Here is a 12,019-nt window from a genome sequence, read left to right as displayed (position 1 = left end):
TATCTTTGATGAACATAGATGCTAAAATTCTCAACAAGATCCTAGCAAACCGGATTCAGCAATACATCTCAAAAATCATCCACCATGACCAAGTAGGCTTCATTCCTGGCATGCAAGGCTGGTTTAACATTCGTAAAACGATAAATGTAATTAAATATATCAACAGATGTCAAAACAAAAACCACATGGTCATATCATTAGATGCAGAAAAAGCTTTTGATAAAATCCAGCACCCCTTCTTGATAAAAACCCTTGAACATCTAGGCATACGGGGAACATACCTCAAAATAGTAAAAGCCATCTACGAGAAACCCACAGCCAGCATACTCCTAAATGGACAAAAATTGGAACCAATTCCCCTGAAAACTGGAACTAGACAAGGATGCCCACTCTCTCCCCTCCTGTTCAACATAGTATTGGAAGTCCTGGCTAGAGCAATCAGAGAAGAGGAGGCAATCAGAGGTATTCAAATAGGAAAAGAGGAAGTCAAGTTATCTCTCTATGCAGATGATATGATGGTGTACCTTGAAAACCCAAGAGAATCTGTCAAAGGTCTCCTTACATTGATAAAAGCCTTTGGCAAAGTCTCAGGATACAAAATAAATGTACAAAAGACAATCGCATTTCTCTACACCAATAATAAACAAACAGAAACCCAAATAAAAAACACAGTTCCATTCACAATAGCCACAAAAAAAATGAAATACCTTGGCATCTTCCTGACCAGAGACGTGCAAGACCTTTACAATGAAAATTACAAAACACTGCTCAAAGAAATCAAAGATGACACAAACAAGTGGAAAAATATCTCATGCTCATGGATTGGAAGAATCAACATTGTGAAGATGTCCATCTTACCTAAGGCAATCTACAAATTCAATGCAATACCCATCAAATTACCAGCAACATTCTTCTCAGACCTAGAAATTCTTTTCTTTGCTTTCCCTTCACACAGTTGAGATAGTTTGGAACTTTTAAAGAACAAACACTGTTTCTGGCAGTATTGCTTATTATAAAACTTTAACATAACTAAAACCATCTCCACTTTGAGATAAAATTTGATAAATACATTTTAATGCATATCTAAGCTTACATGGAGGTAAGAAAAAAATTCCATGTTCATATTTGTAGGGACAACTGAAAACTAAAACCCCATAGAAAGGCTGCAAGTGATATAGCAGCTGTCTGAGAGCAGAGAGTGTCATTTTCTAGGAATTTGGGATCCAAGGTCATGAAGAAAAGAAGACAAGACTGGGAGCAATAAAGGAGACATTCTCGCTGAAAAAAGTGAACTAGAGAAAGGATACCTGAAGATACAAAAAAGCTTGTCTGCCTTAGCTTGGGCTTATGGGGAGGGGAGAGAATAAGTCCTTAAAATTTATAACCATGGGCGAGTTCCTTGTAGCCATTTGCCACTCTTTCCAAAGGATACTACACATGGACCTGAGAATACCTAATCTAGGTTATTTATATAAAAATTGGTCCCAGATTCAGGTGACAGATTACCTGGGATACCTGGCAGAAATAAATCCAGTATAAATCTAGAGGAACTTGTCTTCATCATAAGTCATCTAGAAATAAATCCAGTATAAATCTAGAGGAACTTGTCTTCATCATAAGTCCCCTGAAGGATATTCACACATAAAGTCTCACTAAAGATGAATTGTGTGCTTTGAAATTTTTGAATTACATCTTCAGGGTGAGTCAATAAATACTATCAACAGTAGGATTAAGCTACCAAGAAATTTTAGATTAAATAAATAAATAAATCCAGTATAAATCTAGAGGAACTTGTCTTCATCATAAGTCCCCTGAAGGATATTCACACATAAAGTCTCACTAAAGATGAATTGTATGTTTTGAAATTTTTGGATTACATCTTCAGGGTGAGTCAATAAATACTATCAACAGTAGGATTAAGCTACCAAGAAATTTTAGATAAAAGAACGATTAGATAAATATTATAAAAATTAGTAATGGATGTTGAGTGATTATGATATATCAATGCAATTCATCTATTGAAACAAATGTACAATATGGATAATGAGAGAGGCTATTCATGTGTATGTGCAAAGGGTATATGAGGATTTTCTGTGCCTTCCTCTCAATTTTCTTTTTTTTTTTTTTTTTTTTCATTAATCAGTAGTTTTTATTATGGTTTTGTGGGGTACAATTAAGGGTAGGTGTACAATGACGTTTCATTCAGGCACCCTGTAGATAAGAAGTGTTTTCCCATCCCCCGACAGATATTTGCTACTGTTAATCCCATCCCCCTCCCCCCCATAGTTTCCCAGTACCATCCATCATTTTCTCATAGTATTGCATTGGATGTTCAAGGTCCATTATATGAGTGAGAACATGTGATATTCGGATTTTTGTTTTTGTGAGAGGTCACTCAGTATTATAGACTCTAGTTCCATCCAGGTTGCAGCAAAATTCATGATTTTGTTCTTTTTTATGGCTGCGTAGTATTCCATCGTGTATATGTACCACATTTTTTTAATCCAGTCCTCTTTTGATGGGCAGCATGGTTGTTTCCAGGTTCATGCTATTGTGAACAATGCTGCGATAAACATACGTGTGCAGGTATCTTTTTTATAGAGTGATTTGTGTTCTTCAGGGTATATTCCCAGTAGGGGGATTGCAGGGTCATATGGAAGGTCAATTTTTAGAGCTTTTAGGAATCGCCACACTGCTTTCCACAGAGGTTGCACTAGTTTACACTCCCACCAACAGTGTAGAAGTGTTCCCTTTTCACCACACCCTCTCCAGCAGCTGTTATTTTTTGAGTTGTTGATAATTGCCATTCTGACTGGAGTTAGGTGGTATCTCAGTGTGGTTTTGATTTGCATCTCCCTGATGATTAGTGAGGTTGAGCATTTCTTCATGTGTTTGTTGGCTGCTCGAATGTCTTCTTTTGTGAAGTGTCTGTTCATGTCTTTTGCCCATTTTATAATGGGGTTGTTTGTTCTCTTCTTTTCAGTACGCTTCAGTTCCTTGTAGATCCAGGATGTTCAATTTTCTATGTACCTAAAAATTGCTTAAAAATTAAGTCTTTTTTGCTGGGCATGATGGCTCATGCCTGTAATCCCAGCACTTTGGGAGGTGGAAGTGAGAGGATGCCTGAGTCCAGGTGTTCAAGACAAGCCTGGGCAACTTGGCAAGACCTCATCTCTACAATAGATCAAAAAATTAGCCATGTGTAGTGGTGCATGCCTGTAATTCCAGCTACTTGGAAGGCTGAGACAGAAGGATTGCCTGAACCCAGCAGGTCATGCCCAACGGGTTGAGCATGCCTCTGCACTCCAACTTGGGCAACAGAGTGAGACTCCAACTAAAAAAAATAATAACAATAATAATTAAGTCTTCCTAAAAAGTATGTTTAAAATTATGAAAGACAATAAATAAGAATTTAAAACATAAGACAATATATAGACACTATAAAAAAGAACTGATTAGAATTACATGAAATTTAAAATATATTCATTCATTGGTATTTGAAAATCAGTGAATGAAATAGGCTAAAAATAGATGTGGCTAAAAATAAAAGCCCCAAAAGACAGCAGATTAATCAGTTAGAAATTTCTCGAATGAAGTATTTTGTGTCTCAGATAAAATTCCAGATCTTGGCTATCCAGCACTGGCATTAAGACTACACAGCCGCCGGGCTTAGTGGCTCAGCCTGTAATCCCGTGCCTTGGGAGGCTGAGGTGAGTGGATTGCCTGAGCCCGCGGGTTCGAGACCCGCCTGGACAACTTGGTGAGACCTCATCTCTACAATAAATCAAAAAATTAGCCTGGTGTGGTAGTGCATGCCTGTAGTTCCAGTTACTTGGAAGGCTGAGGTGGAAGGATCGCCAGAGCCCAGCAGGCCGAGGCTGCGGTGGCCGGGAGCGGCCACTGCACTCCAGTCTGGGTGATGAAGTGAGACTCCAACTCAAAAAAAAAAAAAAATGACTACACAGCCATCTGGAATTGATTCTTCTTCTACCTTTCCGTTTCAGCTCCTAGTGGGTGACACGTGTTCTTTTGGCTCAATATGCTCTTCCAGTCATCATATACATGAGCAATGATAGAAAGAGATGAAAAAGGAAAGAAGCAAAGGATGTGGGTCTATCCTTAAAAAAAAGTCTTGAAGATATGTCCACAGTATCATATTGCCTCAAACTGAATCACACGGCCATGCTTAGCTGCAAGGGAGCCTGGGATACTTCTTCTGGGCAGCCACTGACGCAACAAAAATCAAAAATTGTAGTAATGTGTAAAATTGGAATACAGATATTGAAAAAATTAATAGGTGAAAATATATTTTTAAAAGCTGAAAAGAGAAATTATGGATTGAAACATAGATATACTGAAATGATTTATAATGTAGTGATTTCTGGAATAAAAATGCAGTGATTTCTGTAATAATCCTACATATATCTCATGAGAGTTCCAGAGGAAATCTTTTTAAAATGAGTGAGAAGCAATATTTAAAGAAATATTTAAATTTTCAGAAATGAATAAAAGTCATGTATCCTCACAAACACAAATCTCAAGGAGAAATTGTAAAAAGCACTGAAAGATGAAACAGATACGCCAGAAGAAGAAAATATAGTCTGATAGCAGTCTTTTCAATCATTAGTGTCAGAAACAGTGGAATATCTCCAAAGTGATCTGAAAAAATCTTTCCAACCTGGAATTCTATATCCTGATAAAATATCATTTCAGAGAGAGGACCAAATTAATCTATTCTCAGATAAAGATTTAATTTACCACTAACAGATAGTGACCAAAAGAATCACGAAAGTATTTACTTCAGTAAGAAAAAATTTGAATCCAGAAGGAAAAAGTGATCTGAGTTGGTGAGGGAGAAAGAGAGTTTGTCTTGAAAAAGATTAAAATATGGATTAAAAATAAGTAAGCATTGATAAAATAGTAGAAATAATGATGACTAATAATTGGGGTGTTAAGATGAAGCTTTAATATTAGACAACAATAAAATGAAAGGCAAGAAGTGGATGAGTAGAGATAAAGTGCTCTAAAGTGCTATAAGGTGTTACACTGCTCCAGAGCCGTGGAAAGTGTGAAAAGTTGTCTGTCCTACATTGTGTGACTTCACTACACCTCACTTGTTCCCCCCATATTAGGCATAGATTAAGACTTCCAACTTGAGTCTCCTCTGGCACCCTGTGATAGATGCCTTGCCTGCATCCCCTACTTCCAAATTCCCTGCCCATTTTCTTGTGTAGGATTAATAGATGGTGGTGGTAGATATAGAAAAGGGCAGAGAGGAGAACAAGGCAAAAATAACACAGCTTGGCAATTGGTTAGATACAAAATCAACAGAAAAGAAAGAGTCAAAGTTTTCACTGCAGTTTTCAGTGTAAACGGTGACAGTATCCCACCCTGTGAAGCCAATAAATCTAACTGAAGACAAAACAAAATATCCCACCAGTTTGAGAGATAGTTATGTTTAGTATGAGATATGTCTAAGCTATTTCAATAAAGCTATTCCATGAGAATCTGAGGTTTTAGCTTCAATTTGCAGGAAATGCCATTACTAGAGGTAGAGAATTTAGACATCCACATAAAGAAATCTCTCAGATGTATCTTTTTATCTGAACTCTTAACCAAGAGCCTAGCACATCTTAGGTCCTCAATAAGAGGGTGAAGAATGAGTTGATTAATGAATGAGACTTCTCTGTAGGAGGAGAAAAGTCAGACCGCTATGAGCTGAACCCTAGGTCTAATGCATAGATTTGGAAGTGGAACTAGGAAAGAGACTGGCCAAGAAGTGGGGGAAAGCCCAGTTAACTATAAAACACTGAGGTAGTGCGATGTCCAACTCCTTGGGATGGAAGAAAAACACTTGGACACAGGACTTGGGAGATGCCATGAAGTGAGACGACCTGGCAGAGTGACTGGTGGGACAAGCACCAGTCAGTGGGATTAAAGAAGATTTAAATAAAACATAAAACTATGAAGGACTCTCTCTGAAATGTGGGGAAGACATAAGATAGGTGAGTATGGTAGCTAGAGATTAAGTTAATACTCTCATTTTTTAAGCTAAGGTAATTTTAGTATAATTAAAAACACAGGAGAGAAATCCAATGAATTCAAAATATGCGATGGTCCATGATGCTTTCAAGACAATCTTCCGGAGCATTAAGGAGTTATATAAGGTCTACCTTACCTATTCACTGACTAGTTACATACAGGGGGACCTCAAAAACTGGAATTTACTCATTTAAAATTGTGTATTTATTCTTGCGTATTTAAACTTCAATCACCTTCAAAGTACTCTCCATTTGATGCAATACACCTATCAAGATGCTTTTTCCACTGCTCAAACAATTTTTAAACTCCATCAATTTTGATGCCATTTAGTGCTTCAGCTGTTTTTTTGTTTCACCTCTTCCACACTGGTCAAGCATTTCCCTTTGAGGACTTTTTTCATTGGGAAACAAAAAAAAAAGTCACTCGGGGCAAGATTGGATGAATAGGGAGAGTGGGGCACAGGGGTCATGCCATTTTGGGTCAAAAACTGCTAAACACTCAGTGCAGTGTGGGCAGGTGCGTTGTCATGGTGGAAGAACCAGTCACCTATTTGCCACAACTCAGAGCATTTCTTCCACAAATCTTGATGCAACCTTCTCAAAACTTCCAGTTAAAAACTTTGGTTGAGCCGGCCTCGGTGGCTCAGCCTGTAATCCCGCACCTTTGGGAGGCTGAGGTGAGCGGATTGCCTGATCCCGCGGGTTCGAGACCCGCCTGGGCAGCGAGACCTCATCTCTACAATAAATCAAAAAAATCAGCTGGGCGTGGTAGCACATGCCTGTAATTCCGGCTACTCGGAAGGCTGAAGCGGAAGGATCACCGGAGCCCAGCAGGTCGAGGCTGCGGTGGCCGGAAGTGGCCACTGCACTCCAGTCTGGGTGACACAGTGAGATTCAACTCAAAAAAAAAAAAAAAACTTTGGTTGACTGTTTGACCCAGAGGAACAAATTCCAGTATACTACAAGGGGCCCACCATCCAAAAGATAATTCTATTTTGGGGAAGATTCTCCTTAATAATCTTACCTGCTCTGGCTTTCTTGAGCTCCAGGCTGGCACTTGCTGTTTTGTTTTGTTTTTTCCACTTTAGACTAATGTTTTATTAAATATTGTATCATTTGGCTACAACATGTTTGTCTTTATAAAACTAAGTAGCTTCTTTTGTAGTAAAAATAACCCCAAACCATTGGCCCTACCTTGGCAGCCCTCTGGATGAGGCTGGACCTGGCTCCACCTGCTAAGCACCTAGGGAGCCTCCCAATCCCTGGGGTTGGGTGCAGCCCTGGGTGAGTTGGGCCAGTTGAGTCTATCACCTCTATTTGAGAATCAGGTGTATGGGTTTTAGGGCCACAGGTTTGAGGGCCTCTCCACTAGCCACACCTGTGTCAGCTGCCCCTGGGGCCTGGCCAGCAACTCCCTCAACCTGTATCATCAGGAATTGGACAAGATGCCCATCAGAGCCTAGGCCATGGGGGAAGGGAGTCTCCTTCTCAACCAGGCAGGCCCTGGGGCAGTGGCCAGCCCTGTGCCATATCCCTGCTAGGCCCATTTTCTGAATGTTGATAAGGCGCTCTGGCCCTCTGGTCAGCCCTCTATCCAACCCCCAGCCAGGAATCTAAAGCCTCAGCCTTCCATGGACTTGCAGGGGCTGCAGAAGGCATCAAGGACAGAGCCACGACCCCTGGGAGAGAGTGATGGTCCCCTGGCCTGTCCTCCCATTGCCACCCTACCCAGGAGTGGCTGGTTAGCTGGCAGCTGCCACCAGGAAGCCCCAGGAGTGAACCCACACTGGAATGGCACTCCTGTTCTCCACCTCCACTGCTGGGCTCTATACAGGGTCCCCCAAGCAGCCTCTGTGGATGGGGAGGGGGCCCCAATACCACAGGGCCAGTGGCCTGCTCTGGGACAGGAGTAGAATGGACCATGGCTAGTCTTGGGTGGAGTTGGGTCTAGCCTGTGACTGAGGGGCAGGTGTGCTCTGAAAATTAAGGCAAGTGGCCCAGGTGAGGACCATCCACTCAAGGGGCCACAGAATGCTCTAGGAATAGGCCAACGCTGTGTTTCCTGCACACAGTACCTGCTCCTACCTGAAGGAGGGGGAGGAATGGAGAGAGGGAACGAGAAGTGGCTGAAGACCTATCTGATGCCACCTGGGGCATGGGATGTTTCCATGAGAACTGCTTTTAGACAAAGTTCCAGCCTTCTGCTCTCAGAACAGAGGCAAGAGCTCAGGTCATGCACTGTGAATAGGGCTCTTTGCCAGCCCAGAGGCCTGGCTGCTCCCCAACCTGCGGCTGGTGGGGGTGCACAGCCACCTCGCAGCTCATCGCACAGCACACACATCCAGGATGCAGAAGCGTGCACGGCAGGTGGGGCAGGGCACACGACTGGCCAGCCAGGTGTCAGAGTGCTGGGGGCCCTGGCGACTGGCGAACCACTTGCCCATGCAGGTAAGGCACCACATGGGGCAGCAGAAGCGCTGCTGGCACTCGCCAGCTGCTGCCTCCTGGCAGATCTTCACCAGCTTCACGCTGGCACACATCTGCATGCAGCCGATACATGCCTCTAGCTCCTGGCTGCTCGGCACTGAGTAGGCTGGGTTGATCTCCACCAGGGAGGCAAAGGTCTCCAGGAACAGGTCTCCCAGGCTCTGGCGGATGACCACATTGGCCACATGGTGGATGGGTGCACAGAGCTTCTCACACAGCTCCCCATGCTCTGTGGAATTCAGCCTGTTGTCAAAGGTCTGCACGGCAGGGCTGGCACTGGCCACATGAATGGTGAGGAGCTGTATGGGCAGGATTGAGTCTGGAGAGAGCTCATGCTGCCGAGATTTGGTCACAATCAGGTGCACATCCTGCTGCTGGGCCACGTGCACACAGTATGTGGTCACCTTCATCACCCACATGTCTGTCACAATCACACGGGCGCCTGGTTCCCCAGTAGCAAACTTGTCAATTTGTCGGAACTCGGTGTTGAAGGAGGAGGCAACAGCCCATCATCCCGACTGTGGGAGGGCATAGAGTGCCAAGGTGCAGGCCAGCGGGTGGTGGGCCCACTGGTCATGGGATCCTAGATCAGGATGCAGGCACCAGAGGGGAGAGTCACAGCCAGCAGAAGGAAGAGTTGCCGGGCCTCCGGGGCCTGGCTAGGGAAGTAGAGTTTCTTTTCTGAGGCTGCAAAGCACATGCCCACATAGTAGCGCCCGAGCGAGCAGCTCAGGCCCCCACTGTGTCGCCCAACTAGTAATGCTGTGGCCAAGTCCGAGATTCCAGGAGCATCCACCCCACGATCCCACAGTGTCAGCCGCTGTTGTTTAACTTAACATTTTTTCTATGTCCTCAGACTGACCAATTACTACACATCCTTCAGAACTAAGTTCAGGATTAATACATTTTGCTAATCCCTCAGAGGGATTAGCCCTCGCCTCTTTGGTGCTGACTTCAAGCATTCGTCATATTACACATGGTATTTGATGATCTCTCCCACTAAACTATTGGAGAAGAATTACTTTGTGTCACAAAGTGACTAGAACATAGTATGTACTCAATACATTTTTAGTGAATGGAAGAGTGCGGTAATGAAGGAGAAGAAAATCATTTTGGGTAGAAGAAGTTTTATTTCTAACTTTCAGGTACATATAATCACATCTTGTAAGGGTAGTAAAATGGTCTTGGAAGAACACTGCAAATTTGTTTCCAAACATACAGAGTTGATATAGCCATATTACTGGCAACAGAACTAGAAATTCTTAAGAACAAGATCCGTCATTAAATGAGATGAGTTAGAAGCCTTCTCATTGCCCTGATGCAATGTTTATAAGAGAAGAGGAGATACTTGCTTTTCTAGGGTTGATTATCACTCACCCCGAGCCAAGCTGACATATTTCAGATTCATCAAGGTTAAATCATTCTGATCTGCTGCAGCATCATCCGCAGAAGAGAGGATGTTTCCTTACTCACTACAAATACCAGTTTTCCTGTTCAACCTGTTCCACCTAATTAAGGTGAAACTGCTATCGCTCCAGACTGAATCTCTTGCTATAACTGTTCAATATTTTAAAATCATGACTGGGAAAGGAGATTCTGATTGGATGATATCCTTTAGCACTGTCTTTGTTCTCTTCTGTCTAGATTTCTAGAACCTAAGACTTGAAAGTAACCTTATGAATTGTTTAAGCCAAATTTCTGAGAGATCTATGTAACTTCATCATCGTTGCTCTCTTCGCTTGGGACTCAACTTCCCCATACTGCTCAGTGTCTCCCTCAACTCAACTCTTGGCCTTCTGTCTTGGTCTTTCATTCAGTTACTCTTCACATGTATTTACCGAGTGCCTTTGCTGCCTCAGTCTCTGTTCTTTTCACTGGGGTTACTGCAGCGAACAAAACATGGTCTGTTTTCTCACAACCTTCGCTGCACATGTGAAATTGCCTTCATTCTCAAGGATTTGATGCCCCACTTCTGTATGGCTTATTACCATTTATTTTAATTGTGCTTTTCCCAGTTTTCAGGGATTCTGAATCTGGAGTTCCAGCCCCATATCACTGCCTCATGGTCATGCCTGGCCAGAACATCAAACCCAACATATCTTGGAACGAAGTCACCTCTTCCTCCCCACACCAGCTCTTTCTCCTAACTTCTCTATTTTGTCAATGCTGTCATCTTGCCCCAGTTCCCAGGCACAAAGCCTCAAAGACACCCCAGTTGCTTCCTCTTCCTCAGCCCCAATACATTGCCCAATTCTATCTATTCTTCCTCCTTCTGGACAAATGCTTTTCACATTTGTCACTTCCTTTCCTTATCCATTGCCATGTGCCAGGCTCAGATCTTCATTTTAAGCCAAGACCATTGCACTTCTCACAGTGGTATTCACTTCCTCTCATAGAACATCTAATCATTGCTGCTTGATTAATCTTAGGGTCATGTCAGTCAGTATTGAGGATGTTATGTAGACCAACATCTGTCTTCCTTAAGTGTTTATTTTAAAGCCATTTTTCTACCACAAATATGAAGTGATTTGTAACTCCCTGCTGTGTAACTCAAACTCATCCCTGCCTGGTCTCTTCTCCTCTTCTCTGAGGATGAGTCTCAGAGTCTTCCTACACCATCACTCCCTTAAATCCCCTTTCTCCTCCCTCTGTCTAAACTTGAGACTACTTCCCCCCTCCCTAGAAATGCAGAGTATAGCGCCATGTTCAGAACATTGATTTGAGGAGCAGACACACCCAGTTCAAAACTGTGTTTGCCAATTACAAGCTATGCAGTCCTGGGATGGCTACTTAACAGCTATACCTCTCAGTGTTCTTATCAAAAAATAAAATGGGGAGAAAACTTGGGTTGAGAGAGAGTTGTGAGGATCAAACAAAACAATGTCCAGCCCATAGTATATGATTGATCTCACTAGCAAATCTTTATGCCAAGCACCTGGAATCCACACGACTTTTCTAGCAGTGAAATTTTCTAGTGGGGCCAACATAACGAGAAGCACCCTTAAACACCTGCAGTCCCAGGCTGCAGTGAATCAGAAACCTCATGACCATGTGCGATAGTTTTTACCTCTTCTGCTCAAATAGCGTTTCTTTAGAGAGGCCTTCCCTGACCCCATCTAAAATCCCTATACACCTCTAGCTAATGTTTATGCCCCTATCGTCTCAATTTTCATCACAGAACTTTTTGCCATGTAGAATGATCTGACTTTCAGGCTCGTTTTCTTCTCTTTCTTCACCCTGGAAAGTGAGGTCTATGCTGGCAGGGTCTTGATCTCATGCCTGGTTCTGTCCCAGCACCACGAACAATGTCTGATAGAGTTGAACAAATGAACAAATGAGTGAGTCTCTGGCTCTCTGATGTGTTTCCATCCTTTAGACCCAGCCCAGATCTTTTTCCCCATGAAATCTTGTGGATAATCTAGTCCATAGTAACTCATCCTAACTCAAAGTCCTGTATGCAACAATTCCTCAATTGCATTCAGTTGAATACC

General features: G+C 42.7%; 1 pseudogene; it reads right to left on the bottom strand.

The window, feature by feature from the left end:
- Positions 1-8,362: 8,362 nt before the first annotated feature.
- On the bottom strand, positions 8,363-11,515 carry LOC103266017 (annotated as a pseudogene).
- Between the last annotated feature and the right edge of the window lie 504 nt (positions 11,516-12,019).

Source organism: Carlito syrichta, unplaced genomic scaffold, assembly GCF_000164805.1.
Source record: "Carlito syrichta isolate Samal-C Ts95f unplaced genomic scaffold, Tarsius_syrichta-2.0.1 Scaffold306980, whole genome shotgun sequence".
In the NCBI taxonomy this organism is placed as follows: domain Eukaryota; kingdom Metazoa; phylum Chordata; class Mammalia; order Primates; family Tarsiidae; genus Carlito; species Carlito syrichta.
This window is presented reverse-complemented; position numbering and strand designations above follow the sequence as displayed.